This window comes from Trachypithecus francoisi, unplaced genomic scaffold, assembly GCF_009764315.1.
Source record: "Trachypithecus francoisi isolate TF-2019V2 unplaced genomic scaffold, Tfra_2.0 Lachesis_group6, whole genome shotgun sequence".
In the NCBI taxonomy this organism is placed as follows: Eukaryota; Metazoa; Chordata; class Mammalia; order Primates; family Cercopithecidae; genus Trachypithecus; species Trachypithecus francoisi.
Window position 1 is genome coordinate 56,571,135 of NW_022681471.1, and position 13,047 is coordinate 56,584,181.

The 13,047-nt window shown below is 38.7% G+C and overlaps 1 protein-coding gene across 1 annotated transcript in view; it reads right to left on the reverse strand.

Moving 5' to 3' along the window:
- The window catches only part of FAM133A (family with sequence similarity 133 member A), a 49,204-nt gene that overhangs the window by 3,821 nt on the left and 32,336 nt on the right, over positions 1-13,047 (reverse strand).

The following is a 13,047-nucleotide window of genomic DNA, read 5'->3' on the forward strand; positions in this document are numbered from 1 at the left end:
TTTTTCCACCCTTACTCCCTTTTATTCTAGTCCCACACTGTAAACAGACGGATCTTAAAAAACTCCAGTGGCTTTACATTTTAATGAAAATCAAATCCAATCTCCCATAAGGTCCTACATGATGTGCCCTACTTCTGTCTCTTACTTTTGTCTTGTTTCACTGACTCTTTTTCTCAATTCTTTTCATTTGGTTCCTGAAACATGCTGAATTATAGGCTTAGCCAGCATGGCCAATTCCACCTCATCCTTTAGGTTTCAGCTTAAATGTCAATTCCTCAGAAAGTCAACTATTAGGTTAAACTATGTAAAACTATTTTATGGGACACAAACAGTTTGAAGAGCAACAACTTTTAATGGCTTAACCTTATATTAAAGTGGTTTGCCTCTCTACCGCTCATCCTCATTTTTCTGTATGATAGTTCATTGTTTCTTTTATTCAAAACATTTATGAAATTGGTAATTATTTTATTTCTGATTATTCTGTTATACGTGTAACCACTGCTAAAGGTCATGTGTGGCCTATCTTACTCACCATGGTGTTCCCATTACATGATATAGAATCTGGCCCATATTAAGCACTCAATAAATATTTTCTCAATAATAAACAAACAAATAAATGCATGGATGGATGGATGGGTAACTCTGGGAGTGAGGAAGATTCAGGGGGAGCGTCCTGGAGGTGGTGATGTCTGTTAGGGTCTTAAAGAATGAACAGGCATTTACCCAGAAAATGAGGAAATTAAGGACAATCTTGGCAGAAGAAACATGAGAAAAGAGCAGCAGATATTCAGTGCTGATGGAACCTAAAGATCAAGAGGGCAGGGGGAAGGAGGTAAGTTTGCAGAGATAAAAAGAAACCTAAATATGGAGGCCCTCTTAGGTCATTTGAAAATCTTGGATTTTGTCCTATAGTTGATAGGGAGCCAATAAAGTCTTTTATATAGAAGAGAAAGACGATCAGACATATCACAGATTTTTCTATCAGTCTCCATCTTAAATCTGATCCTTTAAGTCAACCTAGCATACCAACCCATCATAAGCTCAATGCTATAGACATTTCAGTGACTCTTGGTGATAGTTTCCAACATCTTATTTTCTGTGTTCTTGATCTTATGCTCCTTCCTCTTTAGTTATAGGCAGCCCTTTTAGGTCTTTCTGTAATTTTCATTTTTACTCTCAAATATCATCATGTCTCTGATTTGACCATCTGAAACTTTTAAATACTTCAGTTCATATTCAACTGGCAGCTTCTTTCTGTTACTTGACACAATAGAATAATCCATTCTAATTTCAGTTCCTTGAGACCTAGTCTTGACATCAGCTAGACAGATAGGCAAAGGCCAGTTAACAAAGGCTTTGGGTGGTATGCTAAGGAGGTTGGAATCTCTCCTGTGGGATTTACAGTGAAGCTAATGGGGAGACATTATTTTAAGCAGAAGAACGATATGGTCATATTTGAGTGTTTAAGGACAATTATTTACAGAGTAAAAGATGGACTGAAGTCAGGTTAAGACAGAAGGCAACGAGATCACTTAAGTTTTCATGTAGACAAGAAATAAAAGAGTCTGAACTCAAACAGCGACACTGTGAATGATAATACTGAGAAATATATGAGACATGTTGAGAAGATTCTATTGAAATTAGTGACAAATTGGATACAAAGGGTGAAAAAGAGAAAGGAATCTGGGGTAAGGCTCTGGCTCGACACATTAGACCAAAGGCAATGACAATGACTAGGTAATAGAGAAAATGGCACAGACTTCAAGAAATGGCTCTAGTTGTCATTTTGACTCCTGAAGTTTGAAGTGTCTATGAGATTTATGAACAATTATGCATGTAAGAAAGAGGATGTATGGGTATTGGCACTTTGGAAAGTGATCTGAGTTAGAGATACTGAGCTGGCAATCACTGAATGATAGCTAGGGTCATGAGAGAAAACTAAATTACTTTGCAGGGAATTTCAAATGAAAAAAAGTTTGAGCACTGGATCCAATTGAACACCAACATGCAAGGGGTTGGCAGTGAATGAAAAACCTACAAAGTATACGCTAAGAAATTAGCCAGAGTGGTAAGAGCAGGACCAGTATCAGAAAAGAGTCACAGAAACACAGGGAGAATAAAGTTTCAAGGTAAGCATAAGAATCTTTATGACTCTGTAATGTTTAAATTTTCTACAAAAAGCAAGTATTGTCCTTACCTTTGAAAAATTCATAAAAATAGAAAAGATGTTATAGACAACAGTATTAAATGCAGCAGATCAGTCAAATTCAGATCTGAAAATGTCCATTATACTTAGCTATTAAGAAGTCATTAGTGGAATAGGAACAGCTCCAGTCTCCAACTCCCAGCGCGAGCGACACAGAAGACCGGGGATTTCTGCATTTTCAACTGAGGTACTGGGGTCATCTCACTAGGGAGTGCCGGAAAATTGGTGCTGGTCAGCTGCTGCAGCCTGACCAGCGTGAGCTGAAGCAGGGCGAGGCATCGCCTCACCTGGAAGCGCAAGGGGGAAGGGAATCCCTTTTCCTAGCCAGGGAACTGAGACACACAACACCTGGAAACTCGGGTAACTCCCACCCCAATACTGCGCTTTAAGCAAACAGGCACACCAGGAGAATATATCCAACACCTGGCCGGGAGGGTCCCATGCCCATGGAGCCTCCTTCATTGCTAACACAGCAGTCTGCAGCGATTTATCCGCAAGGCAGTAGCGAGGCTGGGGGAGGGGCGCCCGCCATTGCTGAGGCTTAAGTAGCTAAACAAAGCCGCTGGGAAGCTAGAACTGGGTGGAGCTCACAGCAGCTCAAGGAAGCCTGCCTGTCTCTGTAGACTCCACCTCTGGGGACAGGGCACAGCTGAAGACCAACAGGGGAAGCAGCGGGGGCCTGTGCAGACGCAAACGACTCTGTCTGACAGCTTTGGGGAGAGCCGTGGATCTCCCAACGTGGAGAATGAGATCTGAGAACGGACAGACTGCCTGCTCAGGTGGGTCCCTGACCCCTGAGTAGCCTAGATGGGAGACATCCCCCACTAGGGGCAGTCTGACACCCCACACCTCACAGGCTGGAGTACACCCCTGAGAGGAAGCTTCCAAAGGAAGAATCAGACAGGTACACTCGCTGTTCAGCAATATTCTATCTTCTAACCTCTGCTGCTGATACCCAGGCAAACAGGGTCTGGAGTGGACCTCAAGCAATCTCCAACAGACCTATAGCTGAGGGTCCTGACTGCCAGAAGAAAACTATCAAACAGGAAGGACACCTATACCAAAACCCCATCAGTACGTCACCATCATCAAAGACCAGAGACAGATAAAACCACGAAGATGGGGAAAAGCAGGGCAGAAAAGCTGGAAATTCAAAAAATAAGAGCGCATCTCCCCTGCAAAGGAGCGCAGCCCATCGCCAGCAACGGATCAAAGCTGGTCAGAGAATGACTTTGATGAGATGAGAGAAGAAGGCTTCAGTCCATCAAACTTCTCAGAGCTAAAGGAGGAATTACGTACCCAGCGCAAAGAAACTAAAAATCTTGAAAAGAGAGTGGAAGAATTGACAGCTAGACTGATTAATGCAGAGAAGGTCATAAACGAAATGACAAGATGAAAACCATGACACGAGAAATACGTGACAAATGCACAAGCTTCAGTAACCGACTCCATCAACTGGAAGAAAGAGTATCAGCGATTGAGGATCAAATGAATGAAATGAAGCAAGAAGAGAAACCAAAAGAAAAAAGAGGAAAAAAGGAATGAACAAAGCCTGCAAGAAGTATGGGATTATGTAAAAAGACCAAATCTAGGTCTGATTGGGGTGCCTGAAAGTGAGGGGGAAAATGGAACCAAGTTGGAAAACACTCTTCAGGATATCATCCAGGAGAACTTCCCCAACCTAGCAGGGCAGGCCAACATTCAAATTCAGGAAATACAGAGAACGCCACAAAGATACTCCTCCAGAAGAGCAACTCCAAGACACATAATTGCCAGATTCACCAAAGTTGAAATGAAGGAAAAAATCTTAAGGGCAGCCAGAGAGAAAGGTCAGGTTACCCACAAAGGGAAGCCCATCAGACTAACAGCAGATCTCTCGGCAGAAACTCTACAAGCCAGAAGAGAGTGGGGGCCAATATTCAACGTTCTTAAAGAAAAGAATTTTAAACCCAGAATTTCATATCCAGCCAAACTAAGTTTCATCAGTGAAGGAGAAATAAAATCCTTTACAGATAAGCAAATGCTTAGAGATTTTGTCACCACCAGGCCTGCCTTACAAGAGACCCTGAAGGAAGCCTAAACATGGAAAGGAACAACCGGTACCAGCATTGCAAAACATGCCAAAATGTAAAGACCATCGAGGCTAGGAAGAAACTGCATCAACTAGCGAGCAAAATAACCAGTTAATATCATAATGGCAGGATCAAGTTCACACATAACAATATTAACCTTAAATGTCAATGGACTAAATGCTCCAATTAAAAGACACAGACTGGCAAACTGGATAAAGAGTCAAGACCCATCAGTCTGCTGTATTCAGGAGACCCATCTCACATGCAGAGACACACATAGGCTCAAAATAAAGGGATGGAGGAAGATCTACCAAGCAAATGGAGAACCAAAAAAAAAAGCAGGGGTTGCAATCCTAGTCTCTGATAAAACAGACTTTAAACATCAAAGATCAAAAGAGACAAAGAAGGCCATTACATAATGGTAAAGGGATCAATTCAACAGGAAGAGCTAACTCTCCTAAATATATATGCACCCAATACAGGAGCACCCAGATTCATAAAGCAAGTCCTTAGAGACTTACAAAGAGACTTAGACTCCCATACAATAATATGGGAGACTTCAACACTCCACTGTCAACATTAGACAGATCAACGAGACAGAAAGTTAACAAGGATATCCAGGAATTGAACTCATCTCTGCACCAAGTGGACCTAATAGACACTATCTATAGAACTCTCCACCCCAAATCAACAGAATATACATTCTTCTCAGCACCACATCGCACTTATTCCAAAATTGACCACATAATTGGAAGTAAAGCACTCCTCAGCAAATGTAAAAGAACAGAAATTATAACAAACTGTCTCTCCAGACCACAGTGCAATCAAACTAGAACTCAGGACTAAGAAACTCAATCAAAAACGCTCAACTACATGGAAACTGAACAACCTGCTCCTGAATGACTACTGGGTACATAACGAAATGAAGGCAGAAATAAAGATGTTCTTTGAAACCAATGAGAACAAAGATACAACATACCAGAATCTCTGGGACACATTTAAAGCAGTGTGTAGAGGGAAATTATAGCACTAAATGCCCACAAGAGAAAGCAGGAAAGATCTAAAATTGACACTCTAACATCACAATTAAAAGAACTAGAGAGGCAAGAGCAAACACATTCAAAAGCTAGCAGAAGGCAAGAAATAACTAAGATCAGAGCAGAACTGAAGGAGATAGAGACACAAAAACCCTCCAAAATATCAATGAATCCAGGAGTTGGTTTTTTGAAAAGATCAACAAAATTGACAGACCGCTAGCAAGACTAATAAAGAAGAGAGAGGAATCAAATAGACGCAATAAAAAATGATAAAGGGGATATCACCACCGACCCCACAGAAATACAAACAACCATCAGAGAATACTATAAACGCCTCTACGCAAATCAACTAGAAAATCTAGAAGAAATGGATAATTTCCTGGACACTTACACTCTCCCAAGACTAAACCAGGAAGAAGTTGAATCCTGAATAGACCAATAGCAGGCTCTGAAATTGAGGCAACAATTAATAGCCTACCCACAAAAAAGTCCAGGACCAGATGGATTCACAGCTGAATTCTACCAGAGGTACAAGGAGGAGCTGGTACCATTCCTTCTGAAACTATTCCAATCAATAGAAAGAGAGGGAATCCTCCCTAACTCATTTTATGAGGCCAACATCATCTGATACCAAAGCCTGGCAGAGACACAACAATAAAAGAGAATTTTAGACCAATATCCCTGATGAACATCGATGCAAAAATCCTCAATAAAATACTGGCAAACCGGATTCAGCAGCACATCAAAAAGCTTATCCACCATGATCAAGTGGGCTTCATCCCTGGGATGCAAGGCTGGTTCAACATTCGCAAATCAATAAACGTAATCCAGCATATAAACAGAACCAAAGACAAGAACCACATGATTATCTCAATAGATGCAGAAAAGGCTTTTGACAAAATTCAACAGCCCTTCATGCTAAAAACGCTCAATAAATTCGGTATTGATGGAACGTACCTCAAAATAATAGGAGCTATTTATGACAAACCCACAGCTAATATCATACTGAATGGGCAAAAACTGGAAAAATTCCCTTTGAAAACTGGCACAAGACAGGGATGCCCTCTCTCACCACTCCTATTCAACATAGTGTTGGAAGTTCTGGCTAGGGCAATCAGGCAAGAGAAAGAAATCAAGGGTATTCAGTTAGGAAAAGAAGAAGTCAAATTGTCCCTGTTTGCAGATGACATGATTGTATATTTAGAAAACCCCATTGTCTCAGCCCAAAATCTCCTTAAGCTGATAAGCAACTTCAGCAAAGTCTCAGGATACAAAATTAATGTGCAAAAATCACAAGCATTCTTATACACCAGTAACAGACAAACAGAGAGCCAATCAGGAATGAACTTCCATTCACAATTGCTTCAAAGAGAATAAAATACCTAGGAATCCAACTTACAAGGGATGTCAAGGACCTCTTCAAGGAGAACTACAAACCACTGCTCAGTGAAATCAAAGAGGACACAAACAAATGGAAGAACATACCATGCTCGATAGGAAGAATCAATATCGTGAAAATGGCCATACTGCCCAAGGTTATTTATAGATTCAATGCCATCCCCATCAAGCTACCAATGAGTTTCTTCACAGAATTGCAAAAAAATGCTTTAAAGTTCATATGGAACCAAAAAAGAGCCCGCATTGCCAAGACAATCCTAAGTCAAAAGGACAAAGCTGGAGGCGTCATGCTACCTGACTTCAAACTATACTACAAGGCTACAGTAACCAAAACAGCATGGTACTGGTACCAAAACAGAGATATAGACCAATGGAACAGAACAGAGTCCTCAGAAATAATACCACACATCTACAGCCATCTGATCTTTGACAAACCTGAGAAAAACAAGAAATGGGGAAAGGATTCCCTATTTAATAAATGGTGCTGGGAAAATTGGCTAGCCATAAGTAGAAAGCTGAAACTGGATCCTTTCCTTACCCCTTATACGAAGATTAATTCAAGATGGATTAGAGACTTAAATGTTAGACCTAATACCATAAAAACCCTAGAAGAAAATCTAGGTAGTACCATTCAGGACATAGGCATGGGCAAGGACTTCATGTCTAAAACACCAAAAGCAACGGCAGCAAAAGCCAAAATTGACAAATGGGATCTAATTAAACTAAAGAGCTTCTGCACAGCAAAAGAAACTACCATCAGAGTGAACAGGCAACCTACAGAATGGGAGAAAATTTGCAACCTACTCATCTGACAAAGGGCTAATATCCAGAATCTACAAAGAACTCAAACAAATATACAAGAAAAAAAAACAACAACCCCATCAAAAAGTGGGGAAAGGATATGAACAGACATTTCTCAAAAGAAGACATCCATACAGCCAACAGACACATGAAAAAATGCTCATCATCACTCGCCATCAGAGAAATGCAAATCAAAACCACAATGAGATACCATCTCACACCAGTTAGAATGGCAATCATTAAGAAGTCAGGAAACAACAGGGTTGGAGAGGATGTGGAGAAATAGGAACACTTTTACACTGTTGGTGGGATTGTAAACTAGTTCAACCATTATGGAAAACAGTATGGCGATTCCTCAAGGATCTAGAACTAAATGTACCATATGACCCAGCCATCCCACTACTGGGTATATACCCAAAGGATTATAAATTATCTACTACAAGACACATGCACACGTATGTTTATTGCGGCACTATTCACAATAGCAAAGACTTGGAATCAACCCAAATGTCCATCTGTGACAGACTGGATTAAGAAAATGTGGCACATATACACCATGGAATACTATGCAGCCATAAAAAAGGATGAGTTTGCGTCCTTTGTAGGGACATGGATGCAGCTGGAAACCATCATTCTTAGCAAACTATCACAAGAAGAGAAACCAAACACCGCATGTTCTCACTCATAGGTGGGAACTGAACAATGAGATCACTTGGACTCGGGAAGGGGAACATCACACACTGGGGCCTATCATGGGGAGGGGGAGGAGGGAGGTATTGCATGGGGAGTTATACATGATATAATGATGAATGATGGGTGCTGACGAGTTGATGGGTGCAGCACACCAACATGGCATAAGTATACATATGTAACAAACCTGCACGTTATGCACATGTACCCTAGAACTTAAAGTATAATAAAAAAAAAAAAAAAAAAAAGAAGTCATTAGTACCTTTGCTAATGCAATCTCAATAAGAGGTAAAGGCGAAGCCAGGTGCAGGGGGTTAAAAGACTGAATGAAAGGAGAATGCAGAGACCTAGAGTACACAGACACAGTCAATAGGGAAAGTAAAGAGATAAGAAGGCAACCACGAAAGAGCGGAGTTAAAATCTTTATGATTTTTTTTTTACATGAAAGAAACTTGTGCAATTCATAGAGCATCTAGAAGGATAAAGTACAAAGAAAACATGTTTTTAAAAACATAGGTAAGAGAAGAAATAGCTAATGTGGCAATAACACAGAGAAAACAGAAAGGAAAAATTAAACTCAGAGGTAGAAAGAATTTCTTTTCCAAGAGCAGAGGCAAAGAATAAAGAAAGGAATGGATGCAGGATTTTTGGAGGGTGGTAGGAGGTAAAAGGGAGAAAGATGACGTATTTCTCACATAATAGCCTTCATTTTCATTCAGTGGTAGGTGCCAAGGTCATCTGTCTGCTAAGATTAAGACAGGATAGGAGTTTTGAGACCAGTAATTGAAATTTGGAGTAACAGCAGACAACGGGAGAGGGTGTTGTCACCATGTAAGTGTTGCTGGAGTTATTCTGAACTGAAGAATCTGTATGATCCTTTCCTAGAGGATAAATCATACTGAGAAAAGAGAAAAAGTAACACCAACAAAGTCTCTTGCTCAAATACTCTGTTTTAAAAGCATTGTGACTTACCTTCTCTATTTCTATTATAGAACAAGAGTAACTTGATTTTCTGTATGTCTACTTATTTTCACGAAATATGCTAAAATCCTATAAAGGTTAGATGTAAATTGTGGCAATCATGCTAGTAATCTGGATATGATAATAATATTTGTTCATTGATTCTTACAATTCCCTTTTGATCATATATTATGTGCCAGATACTATGCAATGGATATACAGTTTAGTAAAGGTAGTAGTTATTACACAAATATGAAACAAATGAGTATATAATCATAATGATGATTGGGGAGATGAAGGAAAAGTACAGGATGCTATGAAAGAAACAGAGACCTAATTCAGAAGGGAAGGTCAAGTCTGAATTACTACATATCATCTGAGACTTGTGGCATAAACCAGAGCTAGCCAGAAAAAGCAGTTAAACAGGATGGGAGTAATAAAAGAGCCAAAATTGATTCAATGCCCCAAGCAGAAGGAATATCAGATGCTAAGGCCTTGAGGTACAAAGGACAAGCTGAATACAGTGCAAAATATTCATATCACTTTTATAAACTAGTAATCATCTCAATTTCTCCTTTTAGAAAGTGATTATACCATCTGTTATGAAACATACTTAGGTAAATGTCAATATAAATGTAAGCTCACAGAAAAGATATTTTAATGTTTCACAATGTAGTTCTACACAAATATCACTAAAACTAGTTATTTTAAAGGCCACCTCCACATCATTTAAAGATTACAAATGATTCCAATGAATTTTCACTGAGATGTATAATTGTAGATAAATTTTCACAGATACATAAATTTGAGTTGAAATATCTTTTTCAAAGTAGCTGGCAATTCCTCTAAGCCTTAATCTGAAACATTCAACTCTTCTGCAAATATCTGGGCATTTGGATGAGGCTCCTATTTAAAAAGTCCTTAATGTTCTTTGTTCACACTAGCTCATGTAAGTTACCATGCTGCTGAAACAAATGTATCTTAGAAATAAAGGATTTAAGATAGGAACGGGTCTGTCAAATTATAAAATGACAATAATCTTCACATATAACAATATCTTTAATTACCGCAATATGTTTGGCCATTTCACATTGGATGATAATACAGAAAATAACAACAGTGCAATCTAAGTCATAGGATAAATGAAAAATAAAGAGGGTTTTTTGGAAAATTTAATCATATATCATAATTTCCATGAAATACATAGCTCTAGCAATGGTGTGTAATATAATATCCTTTTTTTTCCTAAATAAAAGCCAAGCATGAGCACATCCTATTCTAGTTGTCAACATGACTGTTCTGAAGCAGAAATTATCACTCTTATCCTGACTGGAATCAACATGGTAGAAAACCATGCAGTGTGGAAACAATTCTTCTCATGTATATTCCCTCCAGCATAGTTCTGTCATGGAGCATTTGTCATTCTAAGGAAAATGTAAGAATTTCAAATATGTCTTCCTCTTTCTTCCCTCTACAGAACTGTCAAGTGACAAACAGTCAATCTCTGCCATCTTAAGGATGATATCTGAAAGCTTATAGAAGCAACAAAATATTGTAGATGGAAGTGATAAAATAGAAAAGAATGACGTGAGAGGGTAGAAGCTCCAAGTATAAATGTTTGCCAAATGTTTGTTTTGAAGAAACGAGCACTTCACCCTCTCATTTACCTTAATATAGTAAGACATTTTGAATTTTGTATTCAGAAAAACACATCATCACTATTGTTTAGCTTTTATGCCAATCAAGTGATATGTATTTTTAAACATGCTCTTTATTTAAAATAGTTTTAGGTTTACAGAAAATTTGCAAATATTGTACAGAGAATTCCTGTATCCCCTGCATCTAGTTTCTCTTACCATTAATATCTTACATTGATATGGAACATTTACCACAACTAATGAACCAATACTGACACACTATTGTTAACTAAAGTCCATTCTTATTCAAAGTTCCTTAGTTTTCAGCTAAGTCCTTTTACTGTCCCAGGAATCCATCTAAGATGCCATATTACAAGTAAGCATCATGTCTCCTAGACTCCTCTGAACTGTGGCAGAGGAATTTGTTTTTGACGACTGTTACTGTCTTGAGGAGTAATCATCAGACATTTATTTTATAGAGTATTTATTTTATATTTATTTTAATTTATTTTATTTTTGAGAAGGATTTCACTCTGTTGCCCAGGCTGGAGTGCAGTGGCACCATTTCGGCTCACTGCAACCTCTGCCTCCTAGGCTCAAGCGATTCTGTTGCATCAGCCTCCTGAGTAGCTGAGACTACAGGCACGTGCAACCACATCTGGCTAATTTTTGTATTTTTTCGTAGAGACAGGGTTTCGCCATGTCACCAAGGATGATCGCGAACTCCTGGACTCAAGTGATCCACCTGCCTTGGCCTTCCAAAATGCTGGGATTACAGGCGTGAGCCACAGTGCCTAGCCTGGAATGCTTTTCAATTTGGGTTTGTCTAGTATTTTTTTTATCATAGCTATACTTAGATTGTAAGTTTTTGGGAGAAATAACACAAAGGCAAAGTACCATTCTCATCACATCATATCAAGGGTATGTACTGCTAACTTATCACTAAGGTTACTAACTTTGATCACCTGACCAAAGTAGTATTTATCGGCTTTCTCTACTCTAAGACTATTCTCTTCCCATTTCCATACTGTACTCTTTGGAAAAAAAGTCACCATGTGCAGCCCACACTTACAGGATGGGAAGTTACGTTCCAACTTCTTAATGGCGATATCCCCACATAAATTTTCTGGAATGCATCTGTATAGGAGATTTTTCCATTTATCCCCATGTGTTAAGTCACTTATTTATACCAGTATGGATTTATGATTATTAACTTTATATTTGGGTAATATTTCAATACAATTTTATTTTCTTGCTAAACTATTCCAGCTTTGGCCACGGAAAGCTCTTTTAGTTAGCTCCTGTGTCCCTCTGACATTAACTCCCTCATTTTGTTTCTTAAGTACTCCCTTACCTGCTGACTCTTACAAGATGCTCCAGTATAATTTTGTATAACCCCTGCATTAGCCCTAGAATCAGCCATTTCTTCAGCGCCCGGGTTCCTTTTACTACTATAATGGAAACAAGACCTTGGCACTGGGTGTGCTCATTGCTATTGGGTATTGTTTCTTCTAGGCCTTCTCAATGGACAGAGCTACAAAATATATAAAATGTTTTCAGTTCATTCAATCACATATTAAGTTTAAATTAAGTACTTGGCACCAGACAGGAATTATTTAAAGATGATATATAGAATACTGTGTGACTATAACGGACATCTAGGTGATATGACTGAATCATCATCGACAAAGTCCATTTATTTCTCAAGTAGCAGGAATGGATCTGTCTGCATATACTTATGAAATTATTTGAAAGTCTAAGAGTATAGTCTAATAAAAAGAGTAAAGGCTGTCAGAGAAACTAAATTCACAAGCTTTGTCCCTTTAGCACTTTACCCTAGTCAAGAAGCCATGAACTAAATAACAACAGTTTCTATAGTTCCAGTGTCAACGCTTTAGGAAATCCTCTGTAGAAAACCATTATATACATAAATACCAAATTCAAATATGCATTTTCCAAGAAGGTACTTGTTTTGAAAATGCATTTCATATGTTTTGGATACTCACTAGCAACTTTCTTGATTCTTTCTTGACAACAGATTTTGCTCTAGAGCACTATGTTCAGATGTAGTGGGATATGACTATACATGAAGTAACCAAAATGTCCTAGAGTCCTGAAAATTCCAGCCCCTCTATTCCATGGGTCACCTTACATGAAACAAATCTAATAAAATACTAGTTTCTTTCCATCTGTGTGATATAACTACTCATATAAAAATACACCCCAAACAAATAAGGTTTGCCCTA